Genomic DNA, 21,997 nt, shown 5'->3' with positions numbered 1-21,997 from the left:
TAAAGCCATTTGCACATAACAACCCCGGTTGAACTGAAATACAATTAAGAACCAGTGATATTTTAGGGAGCAGGCTAGCAGGCGGGGCCCATTACTTACATCACAGGAGCCTACGCAACACAAAACACTGTTGCTGTGTGTAGGTTTTATTTGGTTTTTATCTTATATTTTGGAAATGTACAGTGGAACCTTGGGTTATGTTATGTAGTGAAGTTTCACCCTGGGCCAGCAGGGGGATACTGTATATAGTTTTCACTCAGGTCTGTAGATAGTTTTCACTCAGGTCCACGTCAGTTATTTTAGGCGGGAACTCTGGGCTCTTGTTGCTACAATGTTGACAGCCGGCTGCCTATAAAAGCAGGCCGGCTGAGCTGTTTGCAGTCAGTTCTATTCCAGCTTACAAAATAAAGAGCTACTTGGAGAAATCGCTGTGTCGTCTGCTATGTCAACCCACAACTTAACACTGGCGACGAGGATGGGATGGATGGACATCAGAGCACAGCCAGATGCGGCCAGCCTCTGAACTGAGCTGAATCACTGAGCTGAATCACAGAGCGAAATCACTGAGCGAAATCACTGGACAGAACCAATTCAGAGCTGACTGTTCTGGCTAAGAGCACTGTGTTCCATCCATCGCCCTTCACACCGGCATCGGAATCATGGCTTCACTTGTGCCTCTACCGCCGTTTGCGCCAGCCTCTGAATCATGGGACTCCTACCTCGCTCGGTTCGACTGCTACCTCCAAGCCAACGAGCTGACAGCAGTATCAAAGGATCGGAAGCGGGGCCTATTCCTCAGCCTCTGTGGGCCTGAGGTGTTTGAGACGGCCCGAGCATTGGTTGCGCCTGAAGCAGTCCAGGCAACACCATGGGACACGATCCAAGAGAAGCTCCGCAACCACTACGCACCAAAGCCGTCCAAGATTGCTGCCCGCCATGCGTTCTACCAACGGAACCAGGCAGAGGGGGAGTCAATCAACAACTACACCACCGCCCTGCGACAGGCTGCAATGCATTGTGAGTTCCGAGACTTAGACGATGCCCTGATGGATCAAATCGTCTGCGGGGTCCGGGACATCCATCTGCAACGGCGTCTCCTCGCCAAGCCAGACCTCACGCTACAGAAAGCCATTGAGGAGGCTGTGGCCTCAGAAGCTGCTGAACGCTCCGCCCAGGAGATCCGCAAGTCCAGCAGCCCGCGTCTTGCTAGGGAGCCAGTTCCGGTGCATCATGAAGAGGCCAGCAGTGATGAGGCATCCTCCAGTGAAGACGATGACGTGCACCAGACAAAGCGGGAGCGCAGGAAGTTCCAACAGAAGTCCAAGGGCCAACCGGAATGTGCCGGCTGCGGAGGCAACCATTCCCGTGCCAAGTGTCGATTCAGAGACGCCATCTGTAGGAAGTGTTCCAGAAGGGGCCACATCGCTAAGGTCTGCCGATCGGCTCCGTCTGACACCCCCCCTTCATCGACTCGCAAGTCCAAGTCTTCACTCCAGTCTGCCAAGGAAAGTTGTTTCGCTCTCACCAACTGCCGCTGCCCGTCTGGAACCATGATTGGCCAAACCGACTCGCCTACGCGACGCAAGCTGAACGTCACGGTGCTCATTGAAGGAGCTCCATGTGACATGGAGATCGACACCGGGTCTGCCCTGTCCATCGTGTCATGGAGCACCATCAAAAGACTGGTACCCAGAGTGTCCAAAAGGCAACTCGACTCTCACCGCGTACACCTGAGAGACTACCAGGGAAACGACATTCCCGTGGTAGGCGTTGGCCGGTTCCAGATTGCCTTCAAGGATTTTTCCGGCCTGCTCCGGTTGGTGGTGGTTGAAGGTCAGCGGCCAAGCCTCCTAGGGCTAGACTGGTTTGATGCCCTCGGCCTGGAAGTCACCGGCATCAACTGCATCTCTAACGCAGAGACTGAGGGTCTGGTCAAAGACTTTGCCGAGGTTTTCGACGGCACCTTGGGGCAATATACAGGTACGCCCATCTCCTTTAGCCTTGATCCACAAGTCGGCCCCATCAAGCTAAAGCCACGCCGGGTTCCCTTTGCTCTCAAGGCTAAGGTGGACGAACAACTGGACAAACTGATCGCCCAAGGAGTTTTGGAGCCGGTTGACCACGCCAGGTGGGAAACCCCCATCGTCACGCCTGTCAAGCCAGATGGGTCAGTGAGAATCTGCGCTGACTACAAGTGCACGATCAACAAGGCACTTCAGCAGCACGCTTATCCGGTTCCTGTTGTCCAACACCTGCTACATTCCCTGGGTGAGGGTAAGGTCTTCGCTAAGCTGGACCTTGCCCAAGCCTATCAACAACTGCCCGTCGATGATGCCACTGCTGAAGCCCAGACGATCGTCACCCACCGGGGGGGCATTCCGTTGCCGCCGGTTGCAGTTCGGGGTGAGTGTGGCTCCTGGCATCTTCCAAAGCCTTATGGAGCGTCTCCTGCAAGGGCTTCCGGGCGTGGTACCATATTTTGATGATGTCTTGGTGTCTGCAGACTCACACCAGCAGCTGTTTGAGCGCCTCCGTGCCGTGCTGACCAGGTTCCAAGAGGCTGGGCTCAAGGTAAAGAGGGAAAAGTGCCAGATCGCCGTTCCACAGGTAGAGTTCCTGGGCTATCTTATTGATGCCTCCGGCCTTCACCCGACCACATCCAAGATCCGCGCTATCCAGCAGGCCCCCACCCCAAAGAACAAGACGGAGTTGCAGGCGTTCCTGGGGCTGCTGAACTTTTATAACATGTTCCTGCCCCACAAAGCCACAGTGGCTGAGCCTCTTCACCGACTCCTTAGCACTAAGACGCCTTGGGCCTGGGGTCATCGGGAGACGGCGGCCTTCAACGCGGTCAAGGCTCTCCTTTCATCAGACAGTGTGCTGGTACAGTACAGTGAATCCAGGCCGCTGGTCCTTGCCTGCGACGCCTCACCTTTTGGCATCGGTGCTGTCCTTAGTCACCGTTTTCCAGACGGAAGAGAAGCACCGCTCGCCTACTTTTCCAGGACGCTATCTCCGATGGAACGGAATTACAGCCAGCTCGACAAGGAGGCACTGGCACTTGTGGCTGGAGTGAAGAGGTTCCATGAATACCTCTATGGCAGGACTTTTGACCTCATCACTGACCACAAGCCACTCCTGGGCCTCCTCGCCGGTGATCGTCCAACTCCACCGGTCCTCTCGCCACGCATGCTGCGATGGACTGTTTTCCTGGCTGCCTTCCACTACCGGCTCATCCATCGCCTGGGAAAATCGATGGGCCATGCTGACGCCCTCAGCCGTTGCCCTCTTCCAGCATTTGTGGAAGGCCCGGCTCCAGCTTCATCGCTCCTTCTGATTGAGGATCTTCCAGCAGCGCCTGTATCGGCTGCCACTGTGGCCTCCGTGTCTGCCCAGGATCGCACCATCAGCCGGGTGTTCAACTGGGTGTGGAGGGGGTGGCCACAAGGGCCTTTTGCATCGGAGTTCCAGCCCTTCGCAACCAGACAACATGAACTCTCAGCTCATCACGGCTGTCTGCTGTGGGGAGACCGCGTCGTGATTCCCCAGGGACTCCGTCTGCGCGTCCTGGATGCTCTGCACGTTGGCCACCCGGGAATTGTCAAAATGAAGGCGTTGGCTCGGTGTTACGTTTGGTGGCCTAATATGGACGATGCCATCACTGCCTGGGTGTCCGCCTGTCAAGCGTGCCAAGAGTCGAGGCCTGCACCACCGGCAGCTAAGGGACACACCTGGGAGACGCCAAAGACACCCTGGTCGAGGGTACACATTGATCTGGCTGGCCCCTTTCACGGCCGGACCTTTATGGTAGTGGTGGACGCCTATTCCAAATGGCTGGAGGTCGCCCTGATGCCCTCCACCACTACCGAAGCCGTCATCCGGGTGCTGCGAGGCCTGTTTGCAATGCATGGGTGTCCTGATGTCCTTGTCTCTGACAACGGACCGCAGTTCACGTCAGGCACGTTTGAGTGGTATCTTTTGGGACTGGGCATCCGCCATGCCCTCACGGCACCCTTTCATCCATCCAGCAATGGGCAAGCGGAAAGAATGGTGCGCTCGGCAAAAGAGGCACTGGCGCGCCTGGACCGGGGAGACTGGCATGAGCGGGTCGCCGAATACTTGTTCGTGCAACACATCACCCCTCATGCGGCCACAGGGTGGAGTCCTGCTGAACTGCTTATGGGCCGCCGCCTCAGGTCATCGCTCGACCGGCTGCACCCGGACTTTGCCGTGGCTGAACCCCCAGGCTGTGCCAACGCGCCACGGTCATTTGTCCCAGGAAACCAGGTCTTTGCCCGGAACTATGTGGGGGACATTCCTTGGGTGCCAGCCACAGTAGTGGGAGTCACTGGACCTTGCTCGTACCAGGTGGCACTCGAAGACGGACGCTTGTGGCGACGGCACATAGACCAGCTTAGGCGCAGGGTTGGGGACTTGGACACTACCGTGGTGCCCCCAACTGCGCTTGCGGCTCAAGAAGAGACATGTACAGATGGCGAGGCCCCACCGACACCTCCCTCGCAAACTGCCAGCGTGGAGCCGAACCAAGCCGCTTCAGAGGGTCTGCCAGACTTACCACAGACTCAGACCACTCCACTTGCGGAGGCTCCACCCACAGCAGCGGATCCAGGGGAGTTGGTTCCAACGCCACCTAGGGTCACACCACAGCCTCAGCAAGAACTGTGTGGCCCTCTGGACTTGGCTACCAGTCCCCGGCGGTCTGGCAGAGTTTCCAAGCGCCCAACTTATTTAAAGGACTATGTTGTTGGACATGTATCACTGTTGGTCTAAGTATGGGAAATGTAACCGATATGCTTTTGTGCCTAATTGAACCATTACGCGTAGTGCTGTATATAAGGAAACCATTACGATTGTAACTAACGCCTTATCTCGGTGGGGAGGGGTGTTATGTAGTGAAGTTTCACCCTGGGCGAGCAGGGGGATACTGTATATAGTTTTCACTCAGGTCTGTAGATAGTTTTCACTCAGGTCCACGTCAGTTATTTTAGGCGGGAACTCTGGGCTCTTGTTGCTACAATGTTGACAGCCGGCTGCCTATAAAAGCAGGCCGGCTGAGCTGTTTGCAGTCAGTTCTATTCCAGCTTACAAAATAAAGAGCTACTTGGAGAAATCGCTGTGTCGTCTGCTATGTCAACCCACAACTTAACAGGTTACATACGCTTCAGGTTACACACGCTTCAGGTTACAGACTCTGCTAACCTAGAAATATTACCTCGGGTTAAGAACTTTGCTTCAGGATGAGAACAGAAATCGTGCAGCGGCGGTGCAGCGGCAGCAGCAGGCCCCATTAGCTAAAGTGGTGCTTCAGGTTAAGAACAGTTTCAGGTTAAGAACAGACCTCCAGAACGAATTAAGTACATAACCAGAGGTACCACTGTACATCCAGTTTTTTCCCTTTAATTTTTTGGAGGCCCCCAAGAGAGTGGGTCCCTAAGCTATAGCTTGTTTAGCTTATACGTAAATCCCGCCCTGCCTATAACTGCATGACTTGGATTTTCCAGAGTGTGACTGAATTCCACCTGAAAATAGCAGCAGCTTGGAAGGGCCCTGAGCTGGCATGGGAGCCATTCCAATCCGAAAGAGGGATGCATCTTCGATGAGGCCCTGAAGGGCAAAAGTCTTCCCAAGAGCACACAGAGGCAGCATTCAGGCCCGGCTTCCCGACTTGCCCGGCTACCTCCCAGCTCTCCAGAATGGCTTCAGCAGCATCTTTTGTTCGACATTGCTTAAAATAGCTGCCTGGTGGTGGTGGCAGCGAGGAGATAGGAGGGAGTCTGAATCACCCGCATTCACAGGGCCTGCTGTGATTCAAGCTGTCGCTCGCAAAGCAATTACACCAAGCTGTTAACTTAAGAATGGGAGCGACACAGTTGTGGCAGGGAAGCTGATAGCGGCCAGTCATGCCAGCCTGGCGGGAGAGGAGCTGGCATCTGAACTGATGTTTGTTGTTTAAAGTATTTGTCAGCCACCCTGAGCCATCAGGCGTGGGTGGGGAGGGGGTGTGTGGAGATGGAGCGGCAAGGGATGAGAATCCAGACACAATTTAGGGCCTCTTCGTACGCCTGTTTCACTTCAGCTGGTTATTATAGTATGTTGTGATCATGTTTGCACCATATATTGAAAGCACTTTGACAGCAATCATGGCAAAAACCCGCCCCCCCCCCGGGAACTGTAGTTTGTTGCTGGCAATTTTCGCTCTGTGAGGAGGGGTGTGTGTCTCCTGACCAAGGCCAGCCCAAGACATTTTGCTGCCTGAGGCAACGGGCAAGATGGTGCCCCCTGTTTCATATATGGAAGTCAACCAGAGCAGCAGTTCACTGGTGCTAAGATGGCGTCCTCCATTCCACCCAAGGGAAGCAGGATAATTCAGGGGGTGCAAAATGATCTGGGTGGCATACCTAGCTCTGTCCTCCAATGGGAGGGAGTGGTTCACCCCTGAATGGGCCACCTGAGGCAGTTGCCTAATGGTAAGGCGGGTCTGACTCTGATAAATATTAGCACCTTTAACAAATTGCAGTTCCCAGGGTTGTTTGGGGGAAGCCTTGGCCCAGTATACCTGAAGGAGTGTCTCCACCCTATCGTTCAGCCCAGACACGGAGGTCCAGCTCCGAGGACCTTCTGGCAGTTCCCTCCCTGTGAGAAGTGAGGTTGCAGGGAACCAGGCAGAGGGCCTTCTCGGTAGTGGCACCCGCCCTGTGGAAGGCCCTCCCATTAGATGTCAAGAAAATAAACAACTCTTTGACTTTTAGAAGACATATGAAGGCAGCCCTGTTTAGGAAAGTTTTTAATGTTTGGTATTTTATCGCATTTGTAATATTCTTTTGGAAGCTGCCCAGAGTGGCTGGTGAAACCCAGCCAGATGGGCGGGGTATATATAATAAATTTTATTATTATTATTATTATTATTAACAGTGGCATAAGTGCTTTAAATGTATGGCGTGGATGTGACTACAATGTCCCTGTAAATCGTTTTGAGACTTCTGGTATTGCTGCTGTTGTTGTTTTTGTTATTTGGTTCTATATGTACTCTATCTAATCCTGGTACCCGATGAGGTGAGAGTTATAACTATTTTACATTAGAAAATAAAATAAATGTCGCCCTTTTGAGTCTCCCTGACTTCTCCCACAAAATTGCTTTTAAACGCCATACAAAAACTATTGCCTTGAACTTCAAATCCACCACTTGAGGCGACTGCTTTGCCTTGATGTAAAATAGCTTCTGAACTGTAGTAACAGCAGCAGTAGATAAAGTGAAGTGTCTTGCCAATGTATACATTTGCACTCATTTGAGATAGCTAGCGGCCTCACCCAACCTTTGGCATTGACATTAACCTGCAGGGAGTTTATAGTCTGTAATTCCTGTCATAATCCCCCTCCTGATCACCTTGCTTTCTGTTTGGATCGTGCACGAGTGCATGTGTGTGTGTTTTTAGCGGTTGTTTTTAACCTGGAGTTAACAACCGTTTTTGCTATTTAACAGCTGGGGGCAGAGCAATTAATGAGCAAAGCCCCACTGGTTGTTAACCGCAGTAATGACTAATTTCCAGACCCTGCAGACATGGGGAAAGCCCCAGTTTACAACTGCAATAACAGACTGTGTGTTTTTAGAAAATTGATAGCTGCCTTCGCTTTGGTTGGAGATAGCTTTTCTGATGCTGAGCAGAAACACTTCCCGGCTGTATAGACTTGGGACGCATTCACACCGTTTAAAAGCACTGTGGCACCCCTTCTGGGAGCTGTAGTTCCTTAAGGGAAAACTCTATTCCCCTCCCAGAGTTCCCAGAAAAGAGGGATTGATTGTTAAAACTATTTCCAGAATTGTAGCTCCAGGAGAGAAACGAGGGTCTCCTAACAATAATTAGCACTCTTAACAAACTAAACTTCCCAGAATTCTTTCAGGGGAGTTGTTTAAAATTGAACCACAGTGCTTTAAATGTGTGGCCTTCTTTCAAAAGCCAAGCCGAGCCATACTTTTGAAAAACTTGGTATCACTATGGTAGTTGTTTCATGTCAATGGTGTCACAGAACCCCCCCCCCCCCGGGCGGGTTACGCGGACCCCCATTTGGGAACTACTGGGCTAGAGGGAGTCCCAGTGAACCCACTGACACTTCTGAATGAACATTGAATAGGATTACTTTGAAATGACGGGGCCAGGCAGGTATGAAACAGTATTTTTTTTTATTTAAAAAAATTACACACAGAGACAATTAAAACAAGAGCACTTTCCAGATTCATCATAACCAATTCAGACAGCAGAATGGATGACTCCATTTTAGCATTTAAAATATAGCTTCCTTTTCCATCAGATCTAAAAGAAAAATTCATTTCGCTGAAATTGCCTGAGAGAATAAAATGTCTTTAATTGTTCCATCTGGGAACCATCTAGTTATGAGGATGATGATTTGCAGAGGGTGTTCTTGGTAACTGCCTCACACAAGTTAACTTTGGGACTCTGAGGGGAGACGTGATGTCAGGACTTCCTGCCTGGGAGGGACATTTGGTGGCCTGGAGTAAAACTGCATGGCAGGATAGCTTTAATTGTACTGCGCTGAATATTCAGTGGAACTGCGGTTAGTTTCCTTCTTCTTATTTAAAAAATCTTGTGCTATTACTCAACGTATTCCCTTTGGATGGAGCATGTTAGATACATATTACAACTCATAACTAAAGGTTGCAGCAGCAGAAGCTTATTTTGCCAATTTTGGACAGTGCTTTTCCCTGTGATCCACAATCTCCAAGCTCCATTTAGGTGCTCTTTAAATAATAATAATAAAACCTACCTCCTGTCTTCCTATCCCTTGAGCAAGAGAGAAATTGCTTTTTGGCAGCAAGTGCCAGCAATTAAAACTTTCATTGTCTGCTCAGCTCTACTTCCATTCAACAAGGAACAGATAAATATTAATGGGAAGAGCGCCTATGGCTGGCTTCTTCGGAACAAAGAACTCCAGGCACTAAAATAGTGACGGGGAACCTGTGGCTCTGCAGAGGTTGTGGGACTCCAACTCCCATCAGCCCCATCAAGCATGGACAATGGTCAGGAATGATGGGAGCTATGTTGTTGTTTAGTCGTTTCGTCGTGTCCGACTCTTCATGACCCCATGGACCAGAGCACGCCAGGCACTCCTGTCTTCCACTGCCTCCCACAGTTTGGTCAAACTCATGCTAGTAGCTTCGATAACACTATCCAACCATCTCGTCCTCTGTCGTCCCCTTCTCCTTGTGCCCTCCATCTTCCCCAACATCAGGGTCTTTTCCAGGGAGTCTTCTCTTCTCATGAGGTGACCAAAGTATTGGAGCCTCAGCTTCAGGATCTGTCCTTCCAGTGAGCACTCAGGGCTGATTTCCTTAAGAATGGATAGGTTTGATCTTCTTGCAGTCCATGGGACTCTCAAGAGTCTCCTCCAGCACCAGAATTCAGCTATAGTCTTGCACTAAAACATGGACCAGGAAACCAGATCTTTGAAACTCTCACCATGGACTTTTCCTGGGCCCAGATGTTGACTGAATCATGATCTATGCCAACCTTGATGAAGTTCTGAATAGTTCTACACTTTATGCAGAACGAGGTGTTCAAACTAACGCTATGTACACACTAGTATACAGTCGTACCTCGGGTTACAGACTCTTCAGGTTACAGACGCTTCAGGTTACAGACTCTGCTAACCCAGAAATAGTACCTCAGGTTAAGAACTTTGCTTCAGGATGAGAACAGTGGCGGCGCGGTGGCAGCAGAAGGCCCCATTAAGCTAAAGTGGACCTCAGGTTAAGAACAGTTTCAGGTTAAGATAAGAACGGACCTCCAGAACGAATTAACTTCTTAACCCGAGGTACCATTGTACCTTTAAAGCACACCTGAAGCATGTTTTCCCCTCATCGGCAGAATATTGCACAAAACTGGGATGATGACACTAACAGTTCAGATTCTTGTCAAATGAACCTCTTCAACTCAAGGAATTACTTGTGCTGCTCCTGCAGATGATCTCAGAGACTGAAATATAAGGGTTCAGGTGGTCTCTAAAGTACCCTTGGACCTAACTTGTTTGGGGTTTTTTAAAGCAATACAAAGTATTTTCGGTTGGCTGTTGATTAGGTTAGATATTAGAAGTCTGTCAAAATCAAAGTCAAAATCAAAATCAAAAATCTTGATGTCAAGATGGCGGCGCGCATAGACGCTGCGGCTTAGTACTCTCCCTTGTTTTTCAGCGTTTTGTTTTGTTTTTTATTATTTTTACTTGTTCTGAGTATGTCTGGTCGGGCAAGAAAGATTTACAGCAGGCAGGAACTTCTGAAGGTCGGGTTACAGTGTGTACAAGCTGTAAGAGCTGATTATTTAGATCTATCATCTATCAACTGTCATCAACTGTCAGCCAAGATGGCGGTGCGCACAGACGCTGTGGCTTAGTGCTCTCCCTTTGTTTTTCAGCGTTTTGTTTTTGTTTATTTTTACTTGTTCTGAGTATGTCTGGCCGGGCAAGAAAGATTTACAGCAGGCAGGAACTTCTGAAGGTCGGGTTACAGTGTGAACAAGCTGTAAGAGCTGATTATTTTCGCCCAGATACCGTTCCTGTGGGAGTAGCCAGGCCACCGGGCTCTCCATGGATTACTATGCCTCCAGGGAGGAGGCGAAGGCGGCGTAGAGACAGGAGGCAAAGGAGGGGTTGTCGGGCCGGCGTCCTGGTAAGATTGCAGAGGAGTCCATCTAAACCACCACTCCCTAGCATATTTCTTGCTAATGTGAGATCTCTTGCCAACAAAATGGATGAATTGAGGCTGCAGGCAGCAAAGAACAGCCTTGTAAAAGATTGCTGCGTTTTATTTGTCATTGAAACATGGCTTCAACCGTCCATACCAGACATAGCTATTCAGTTGGAAGGCTGTGCGGTACATCGTCATGACCGAAGCATGGACTTCGGAAAAACCAAAGGAGGGGGGCTGTGTGTATATGTGAACAAGTGCTGGTCTAAAAATTCTAAGACTGTGGGCAGTCACTGTTCACCAGATTTGGAATTTGTAGCTGTTAAATGTAGACCAGCCTATCTCCCTAGGGAGTTCACAGCTGTTATGCTAACTGGTGTGTACGTGCCACCAGATGCTAATGCCAACTTGGCTTTGGGATGCCTGCAGAGCCTTATCAGCAGCCAGCAAGACAAGTATCCTGAAGCTGTGCACATCATTGCGGGAGACTTCAACCATGTTGAACTTAAAACAGTGCTCCCAACGCTCTATCAGCATGTGAAATGTCCCACAAGAGGGGACAAGACACTGGATAAAGTTTATTCGAATGTAAATCACGGCTATAGGGCTTTACAGTTGCCACATTTGGGCCAGTCCGACCATATGTCTCTGTTCCTGGTACCAGCATATATCCCACTCAGGAAACGGGCTCCCACAATATCAAGGACTGTTAAAATCTGGCCTGAAGGTGCTATTCACCAGCTGCAGGACTGTTTTGAGAGAACCAATTGGGATATTTTCGATCGTTCAGACCTGGAGGAGCACACGGCGGCAGTTCTGTGCTATATCAATCACTGCACAGACACTGTCACAGTAAATAAATCCATCCGGTTTTACCCCAATCAGAAACCCTGGATGAATAGAGAGGTCCAATGCCTGTTGCGGGAAAGAAACAGGGCTTTCAGGTCGGGCGAGGTGCAGCTTTACAGTGTGGCAAGAGCAAACTTGAAGAGGGGTATTCGACGGGCGAAACTGGATTATAGACAGAGGATTGAGGATAATTTAAGGAGCAACAACACAAGACAGATGTGGCAGGGGATTCAGCATATTACCAACTATAAACCTAACCTTGGTGCTGTCGACGGTGACCCTTTGCTGGCGGAGGAGCTTAACCTCTTCTTTGCTCGCTTCGAGAGGGAGCCACCTGAGACGTCGGTATTACAGCCACCAGCCCATAGGGGCCCCTCATTCACTGTAGAGGAGCACGAGGTGAGACAGGTATTGAGGATGGTGAATCCGAGGAAGGCTGCTGGACCTGATGGCATCACTGGAAAGGTGTTGAAGGGCTGTGCGGATCAGCTGGCGAGGGTCTTTACTAAGATCTTCAACAAGTCCTTACACCAGTCTATTGTCCCACCCTGCCTGAAGTCGTCAACTATTGTTCCTCTGCCTAAAAAACCCACAATCAGTAGTTTGAATGACTACAGACCAGTTGCACTGACTCCAATCATCATGAAGTGCTTTGAGAAACTGGTGCGCCGTCACATTATTTCCTGTCTTCCACCAATTTTTGACAACTACCAGTTTGCATACAGGGCAAATAGATCCACAGAAGACGCTATCACCACCACTCTCCATGCTGCTCTGTCCCATCTGGAGCAGCCGGGGAGTTATGTGAGGCTGCTGTTTGTGGATTTTAGCTCTGCTTTTAACACTATCCTCCCCCATAGACTGGTGTCCAAGCTAGAGGCGATTGGACTCTCCAACTCCACCTGTCTTTGGGTTTTGGATTTTTTGTCAGAACGTTCTCAGAGGGTTAGAGTAGGGTCACATATGTCCAAAGCCCTTAGCCTTAACACCGGCTCACCACAGGGTTGTGTGTTGAGTCCCCTGCTCTTTACTCTCTATACGTATGACTGTACAGCCATCTATTCCAGCAACAAAATCATCAAGTTTGCTGATGACACTACGGTGGTGGGGCTCATTTCAGGAGGGGATGAGTCCGCCTATCGGGACGAGGTGGAGCGGCTCTGTGTTTGGTGTGGAGAGAACAATCTGGCTCTTAATACAGCTAAGACCAAGGAATTGGTGATGGATTACAGGACAAAAAAGGCGGTCATTCAGCCCTTGTATATCAACGGGGAACGGGTGGAGAGGGTGGCGGAATTCAGGTTTTTGGGAGTGACTATCGATCAGGGCATGACTTGGAGCGCAAATACCACTGCTCTGGTGAAGAAGGCTCAGCAGAGAATTTATTTCCTCAGACTTTTAAAGAAGAACAATCTGAGTGAGAAACTGCTGGTGTCCTTCTACCGAGGCTCCATAGAGAGCATTCTCACATACTGTATTTGTGCTTGGTTCTCCAGTTGTACAGCTAGGGAGAAGAAGGTGCTCCAGAAGGTCATAACCACAGCCCAAAGGATTATTGGTCATCCTCTCCCATCTTTGGAAGAACTGTACGGTTCCCGTTGTCTTAGGAAAGCAAACAACATCCTGCAGGATGCATCTCACCCGGGATACAGTCTGTTTGCACTACTGCCTTCTGGCAGGAGATATAGAAACATCAAGTCAAGGACAAATAGACTGAAAAATAGTTTCTATCCAAGAGCTGTGGCCTTTTTGAATGCTGTAACTCGATAGTGTGACCTGGGAGTTTGATGGGTGTGGGTGTGGGTGTGGCTGGAATGTGGTTTGTTTGGTTGTTGTTGCTGTTTTGCTTTTGTTGTTTTTTTTAAGGGATGACATCCAATTTCGTTGCACTGTGCAATGTTGCACTTGTGTAATGACAATAAAGAATCTATCTATCTATCTATCTATCTATCAAACCATCAGGAGATGTCTATGTACATTAGGTAATTGTATTTATATGCCGATTTCACATTGTGTATATAAAAAACGAAATTTTCTCTACCATTTCTCACTGAAAAGATTTGAATGGGAAGCAAGAATGGAAATTCATCAATATCTACTGTATAGATATTAGTTTCTGCTCTAGGGTAATCCTTTACTTCAAGGACCACTGCATCCCTGAATTATAAAACTGAATCATAATTGCCTGCCACTGTCTCTGTACAGAAGAGGATCAGAGGGAGTGGGCTGTTCCTTTTTCTTCTTGTGTTTAATTACAACTTTTCAAAACTTTTTCTCAAAAGTGCATTATGGATTTATAAGAGAATTAAGTTTCAACAAGGCTAACTGTTGAGGGTTTCTGGGAATTGCAACTCTGTGAGGGGGAAACTACAGTGCCCAGAATTCTTTGAGGGAAATAATACATTTCAGATGTGCTTTAAAGGTATAGTGTACACGCAGCCAGAGGTACAGTACTAGGAATCTGGAGCAGTTGCTCTTTGTACTGCAGCTATGCGTGTGGGTTAATATTTTAAAATAGTTCCTCAAGTAAAAGCTGCTTGCATGTGGTTAATAGAAGAACTTTGTTCTTGGTCTGCATGTTCACTAAGTGCTAGATGTTAGTGGTTTTGATTTTTTTTTAAATGTGGGAATTTGAAGCGGAGGAGAGAGGCTAAAAGGCAAAGCATTTGTTGGGCTGCCCTTCCAGAAGCCTGAAAGTGTTTTGAGATGTGAGAGTTATTCTCCTCAACCCAACCCACCAAAGTTATGGGGTGGGATAGGAATGGGCCACGGATGGAAGTGTTAGAATCATCCTGCTGGCATGTAGGACCCTGACAGAGAATCATGCCCGACTGGCAAGTTCTCTCCCTCCTGGTCTGTTGTTAGGGAGCTTCGAAAGCTTTCTTCTGCCCGAACATCACAGCGACTGATACCAAGAAGTATCTGCACACTTACGATCCTGCAAACTATTGGCAGGTTGCGTAACAGAACTCAGTAGCACAGCATTTTGGCTAATCTACTTTATTTACATATAATACACTCGGAGCATTCTGACTTAGCTCTGACTAAGTCAGCTCTGACTTAGAGAGGAAGAACAAAGGACAATAGTTCTACATTCCGGAACACAGTAACACAAAACATCCTGTCTCCGTCACTTCCCACACTGTGGAATGAAAGCATACACCGTCATGTGATAGAAAACAATCCCATGACTGCAAACATGGAGCAAGAATCCTAACAGGAAGATGCATGTGCAATCTGTGTTCCCTGCTGAGCATGTTATGCCACATAAATAAACACTGTGAAAATGCTTTAAAAAACATGTTTTAAAACATATATGGAATTTGCCATTAGCTCACCAGCGCCATCTTGTTTCACATTTGTATAATGCACTTAAAACGCACTTAGAATGCACTTATATTTTCAGCTGTATAGCTGAGTCCAAGGACTGCGATTTAAAAAGAAATATAAACAATCCATCTGGCCATCAGGGGGAAGAGCGGGCTCAGATGACCCATGTGCTTGCTGAGCCTGCTGTCCAGGTTTAAGAGTTGATAGGCGAGCCCTGTCCTGTGCTCCCTTCATAGGGTTCTTCTGTGGGAATGCTTAGGATAATAGGAGAGGATATATTGATTAAATATTATCCTACCTCACGCTAGTGAGCTTGTAGCAGTGCACATTCTCTTATACATTGCATGAAGCTAGTTGATGGATTCGTGAGAATTATTTGAGTTAAGCAACCCAGTCGTGGTAAATCCCCTTTAAAAGGTAAAGGTACCGCTGCCCGTACGGGCCAGTCTTGACAGACTCTAGGGTTGTGCACTCATCTCACTCTAGAGGCCGGGAGCCAGCGCTGTCCGCAGACACTTCCGGGTCACGTGGCCAGCGTGACGAAGCTGCTCTGGCGAGCCGGCACCAGCGCAGCACACGGAAACGCCGTTTACCTTCCTGCTATAAAGCGGTACCTATTTATCTACTTGCACTTAAGGGTGCTTTCGAACTGCCAGGTGGTCAGGAGCTGGGACCGAATGGCGGGAGCTCACCCCGCTGCAGGGATTCAAACCGCCGACCATTCGATCGGCAAGTCCTAGGCACTGAGGTTTTACCCACAGCGCCACCCGCGTCCCAAATCCCCTTTAGTTCCCTCTTAAAAACAATAATGACACAACAGTCTTAATAGTAATGAATGTTACTTACATTGAGTTCACAGTGTGGTCCTGAAGGCAGGCTTTGGCTCAGGCACAGGCAAACTCAGTCCTCCAGATGTTTTGGGACTACAATTCCCATCATCCCTAGCTAACAGGACCAGTGGTCAGGGATGATGGGGATTGTAGTCCCAAAACATCTAGAGGGCCGAGTTTGCCTATGCCTGCGTTAGCTTGTAGTTACAGTGAAAAGTATGGGTTCATTCTCTGTGAAGGCTGAGAGCCAGCAGACAGCAAAAGGCAAAATGGAGAGAAGGGATGAAGAGAGAGAGATGGCTGTGTGACTGGCCCTTTTGTAGGGTCTGCCAGGGTCACACCCGTCTCCCTGGTCACACGCAGGAGGATGATGCTCCAGACCAGGTGTGACAGGAAGTCCTCCTGGCTGGAGCAACATTCACCTGAGTGTCCACTCTGGGCAAACAGGAAATGTTGTATTTGACTGCTTCTTCAGTGATGTTACATCCCACATCTTCAACATTAAACCAGGCCTGGATTGTCCAGTTCTTGGAAGAGAAAACCCCTTCAAGCAGACAACTGCTCTCTTTCAATTGTCATCAATAAAACAGGCCACCCTGCCTAACTCACCTTGCATGGTAGCTCCGCTTCTGCCTTGTCTGTGTGCCGCTCGGCAGAAACCGTTCCAGCTCCCATTAACGCTCCCCTTTTACAGGCAGGTCCAGCATGGCCGGTGGTCCCCGCAGGTAGATGCACTTTAGCTTCCGAAGGAGGGAGGCCTGAGCCATGTGGTGGAAAAGGAAGAGAGTGCCAAGAGAAGGGCCTCCGCATCTGGACAGTGTCCTGCTTCTCTCTCCCTTCTTTTAAAGCCACTTCCAGATCTCTAATCGTCTCTTAACAAAGTTGCCTCCTCTGCAGACCTGGCTTGCGCCCTGAAATTTGCTGTGCCTGAGCCCGGTTCTGCTCCAAGGAAGGCCGTAATGGCCGGTAATTGCCTGCCGACAGTCGTAGCGGAGGCCAAGAATTGGAAAGCCAAACTGCAGGTGTCTTCCCTCCCCGTCACACACATCACACCCTTTCTAGGCTTATCCCCTCCCAACTCCACCGCCTCCCGGCTCTTCTCCATTTTCAGGGTTCTCCCACTCCATTATCTCCTCTCTCCATTCAACCGCTAATCGCTCTCCCATTCAAAGAGCTGTTTCTCATTTAGGAGCAATTATTGTGCGCATCTGGGCCCCCCTCCCCATATATCCCTCCCTGGGCCTCCGTAAGCTAAGTTAGGAACGGAGAATGCTACATTTGCTTCTGCGACAGAGCACCGTTTGTGCTCAAGATAGATGCCTCTAACACAGTGGAAGCCCTGAGACGAAGAATGTCCAAATATCCTGGTCAGGGGTCAGTAAACTTTTTCAGCAGGGGGCCGGTCCACTGTCCCTCAGACCTTGTGGGGGGCCGGATTATATTTTGAAGAAAAAAATAATGAACGAATTCCTATGCCCCACAAATAACCCAGAGATGCATTTTAAATAAAAGCACACATTCTACTCATGTAAAAACACCAGGCAGGCCCCACAAATAACCCAGAGACGCATTTTAAATAAATGGACACATTCTACTCATGTAAAAACACACTGATTCCTGGACCGTCCGCGGGCGGAATTTAGAAGGCGATTGGGCTGGATCCAGCCCCCGGGCCTTAGTTTGCCTACCCATGATCTTGGTGGTGGTTTTCTCACTGCCTATTAACTTTCAGAAACAAGGCAGGCTTTGCAAGAGGTCAGCTGCAAATCAGTAACAGGTCTGTTGTGTGGTTTTGTCGAAACGATCTGAAACTGAAATTGTGCCAGTGGTAAAATAGGACAGATTGTCAAATATTATGACCCTACTCCAGTATGGGAACTGAGCAACTGGTGCTGGCCAAAACCATTTTGATGCCTGAAGGGAACTCCAAATGACAGCCTGCCCCCTCCAGCTGTTTTGAAGACACTCAAACTCTGGATGAAAGGGAGAAACGTGCTAAGAGGCACGCTTGGCAAACCCTCACCATGATCAACTCCCACCCGGAAACCTATGTCCCCACTGTGGAAGGACGTATGGATCCAGAATTGGCCTCCACAGTCACTTACGGACTCACTGTTAAGAGTGTGTTCATGGAAGACAATCTTACTCGGCTACAAGTGATCACCAAAGAAGAAGATGCAAATGTCTAGAAAGTTAACGCAAGTTTTAATTTCTTTTTAAGGTAAAGGGTAAAGGGACCCCTGACTATTAGGTCCAGTCGTGGCTGACTCTGGGCTTGCGGCGCTCATCTCGCTTTTCTGGCCGAGGGAGCCGGCGTACAGCTTCCGGGTCATGTGGCCAGCATGACTAAGCCACTTCTGGTGAACCAGAGCAGCGCACGGAAACGCCGTTTACCTTCCCGCCGGAGTGGTACCTATTTATCTACTTGTACTTTGATGTGCTTTCGAACTGCTAGGTTGGCAGGAGCAGGGACCGAGCAATGGGAGCTCACCCCGTCACAGGGTGTCGAACCGCTGATCTTCTGAATGGCAAGTCCTAGTCTCTGTGGTTTAACCCACAGCGCCACCCGTGTTGTTATTTCAACTTTTCGTATGTCTTGCATGATCGCTGTTCATTTTTCTTAGTGGCTATTTTATTGTTTTATCTTCTTTTGCCAACGGCTTGGAGCTTCTTTGGCCATCAAGTGGCCGATAAATTTTATGAAATAACTAAATATATAAATCGGACTTGTACACTTATCACTATAGGGGCAGACTATGCAGAAGGGGAAACTGAAAAGCTCTCTCGCCGCCTTGGCTCCCCAGCACTGTAGCCTGAAATTGTTGGGTGAGGACTGCTTTTTGCATAAAAATAAAATAAAATAAATAGCAGGAGATCTTTATCGCAGACCTCCCTCCTGCATCTCATCTAGCTGGAGTGTTTGTGTGAAGGAGAAAGAGAAAAGAATGGAGACCACAAGAATGAAAACCATAAGGAGACAAATCCTGAAATGAATGAATGAGGGAAGGTATTTTGGTGTTTTTTAAAAAAGCAAGAAGCAGCACCCTGCTGCAAAAATAATCTGCTTGCTTTCCCTCTTTGTCGCACATGTTTGGAAGAGAGCTGGTTATCACATCGAGGGCTTTTCTGGGATTTATTAGCGTTAACCTCACCATCGCCCGCGGGCAAGCCTCGTGCACAGCCCTTCAGTCATTAGCTGCCTTGGCAATTAAAATAAGCCGCTGCTGGAAGCAGCTGCAATCTGGGACTTCTTCAAAGATCCCGCAGGAAGTACCTTGACTGTCTCTCCAGGAAACAGCAGACAGCAGAGGCATGGCTGGGATGGCATGGGCTACGGTTTTAACACAGGATAGCTCTCCGTTTAGGAACTCGACCCAATCACAAGGTGACCTTTGACCTTCAAGGCCAGGACAAGCATTGCCAAATCGGGATCACAACTACTCAAGGACACCATTTAAGGAAGGGGGTTCAATCCATCAACAACCCCCCCCCCAGATGGTATACGATTCATTCATCAAGAGCATCTATAAATTTCCGACCAAGTCACTGGTTGTTTTACACACCGAGTGACTGTTTGTGCTTGTTTTTTTAAAAAAAATATGAAAGAAGCTTGTGTATGAAGTACGGTGGTACCTCGGGTTACAGACGCTTCAGGTTACAGACTGCTAACCCAGAAATAGTACCTCGGGTTAAGAACTTTACCTCAGGATGAGAACAGAAATTGTGCGGCGGCAGCGGGAGGCCCCATTAGCTAAAGTGGTACCTCAGGTTAAGAACAGTTTCAGGTTAAGAACAGACCTCCAGAATGAATTAAGTTCTTAACCCAAGGTACCACTGTATGCATGAAAAAAGGTATAAGTACTGTATTGGCCCAAATATAAGCCGCACCCGAATATAAGCCACACCTTTAAAATTCGGGGGGGGGGGAGAGAGACAATACCCAAATATAAGCCACTCCCTTAAAATTCCACAGGTACTCACACCTGTTCCATTTTACCGGATGTCTGTTTCAGCAATATCGTAAAAAAAGCCAATTTTTATAAGGTCGCGAATTTAAGCTGCACTTTAACTTTGCACGGTCGGAATTTGGGGGGAAAGTGGGGCTTATATTCGGGCTAATACGGTAACCCTCGTTTGCTTTTTCAAAAGATGACTGTTTGACCCAAACTGATAACATCGCCGCAGTTATTATGAACTACAGCTATTATAAACTGCAGTTGTGCTGGACAACATACACATTGTGTCAAAAAACTGCTACAAAAAAGCAGCCTCTCTTTCACAAATCTCAAAATTGACTTTTAAACTTTGATTAAAATCTTGCCCTTTTATTACTATATCTCTTCACCCTGCCCCCAAATCTGAAATACCTCTGCTCTTACAACCACCAAAGGAAAGCTTCGCCCGACATCCCCTAGATGCACATATGTGCAAGTGAATCCGTGGCTGCACATACTCCATGGAAATACACTCTGCACGTGCTCTGGAGAACTTTTTTTGGATGATCTTTACCTACTCTAACAGGGGTGAGTCCTGGTATTCAAAAACAAGCTTGAAAGCTGAGCCTGGTTTAAATTGTCCCATTGCAGCTACATGGAAGGCTTGGTCCAATCCTGGATCCTTTTTCTTAACATGTCTCTAGCATCAAAGGATAAGTCCAGTGGAGAAAATTAAGTCCAGTTAAGAAAATTAAGTTCACTGTTAAGTCCAGTGAAGAAAATTAAGTCACAAGCCACAATGTAAAAGGTAAAGGACCCCTGGGCAGTTAAGTCCAGTCAAAGGCGACTATGGGGTTGCAGCACTCATCTTGCTTTCAGGCCGAGGGAGCTGGCCTTTGTCCACAGACAGCTTTCTGGGTCATGTGGCCAGCAGGACTGAACTGCTTCTGGTGCAATGAAACACCGTGATGGAAACCAGAGTGCACGGAAATGCCGTTTACCTTCCCGCCGCAGCGGTACCTGTTTATCTACTTGCACTGGTGTGCTTTCGAACTTTTAGGTTGGCAGGAGCTGGGACAGAGCAACAGGAGCTCACCCTGTTGATTTGAACCACCAACCTTCCGATCAGCAAACCCAAGAGGCTCAGTGGTTTAGACCACAGCGCCACCTGTGTCCCACAGTGTAAGAACATAAGAAGAGCCTGTTGGATTAGTCCAATGGCCTATCTAGTCCAACATCCTGTTCCCACAGTAGTCGACCAGATGCCTGTGGGAAACCAGCAAGCAGGATTCGAACCTAGGAGCACTCTCCCCTTCTGTGATTTCCAGCAACTGGTGTTCTGAAGCAGTGTTGCCTCCAACTGTGGTAGCTGAGCCAAGCCAAGCCACGCCACTGAGGCTGGTAGCCCTCTCCTCCAAGAATTCGTCTCTTCCTTTTTCAAACCCATCTAAGTTTATGGCTGTCAATGCCTCCTGTGGAAGCGAGATCCATAGCTAGGGTTGCCAGGACACCCTGAAAGTTGATGAACTTTTTCAGGAAGACCCTAAAATTGTTGAGATTTTTAAAAACAAACCTCAAAGTTTTATAGAAACTTGCCTAAGATCCAGGACAAAGTGCCCTAGCTTTGGCAGTCCAAGTTTAACTATGCGCTGAAGAAATATATGTTTTATCTGTCCCAGATCTTCCAACATTCAGCTTCTTTGAATGTCCAGGAGTTCTAGTGTTACACAGTAAGAAGCTTTTTAAAATATAAATTATAATGTGGAAGTATTTGATCCACCACAGATCATCTGGTACGATAGATAGGGACAGATTCTCTTATCCCTGCCCAGTTTGGGGGCTGGATATCTCTGATTACCAGATGCTGGAGGGAAAATTAGAGAAAGAGATGCTATCTGTATAATTCTTTTTTCATGTAACCCTCGGCTGAATGGTACTGTTTGGAATTCCTGAAATGTGCTGGCATCTCCAATGTCCAGCCAGCTGTAGCCTGCACTGTGAGATGGAGGGGGAGGGAGCAACCCAGCTCACTTAGCCCCTTCTGTGGTCCTCACCAGCCCCCTCAGGGCTGCCCTGTGCATGAGGCGCACACTGAGGTGGCCACCTCATACAGTGGAATCCAACGGGTGCTTCTGTGGGCACCTCCATGGGCACACTCCCCTCTCCCACTGCTGGAGAAGTGACTGCAGTGTTTTTAAGGTTCTGGAGAACCTCATGAAAGACCTGTGAGATGTCACCAGAATATGGAAGCCACAGGTGTGCGATATTGGTATCAGGGACAGCCAGGATGAGGAAGAGTGGCAGGAGCCCCACAGGGAGGACACAGAAGAAGACAA

The sequence above is a fragment of the Podarcis cretensis genome (assembly GCF_951804945.1).
Source record: "Podarcis cretensis genome assembly, chromosome: 13".
Classification (NCBI taxonomy): domain Eukaryota; kingdom Metazoa; phylum Chordata; class Lepidosauria; order Squamata; family Lacertidae; genus Podarcis; species Podarcis cretensis.
The sequence above is the reverse complement of the archived record's forward strand: the minus strand, read 5'-3'. Positions refer to the sequence as shown.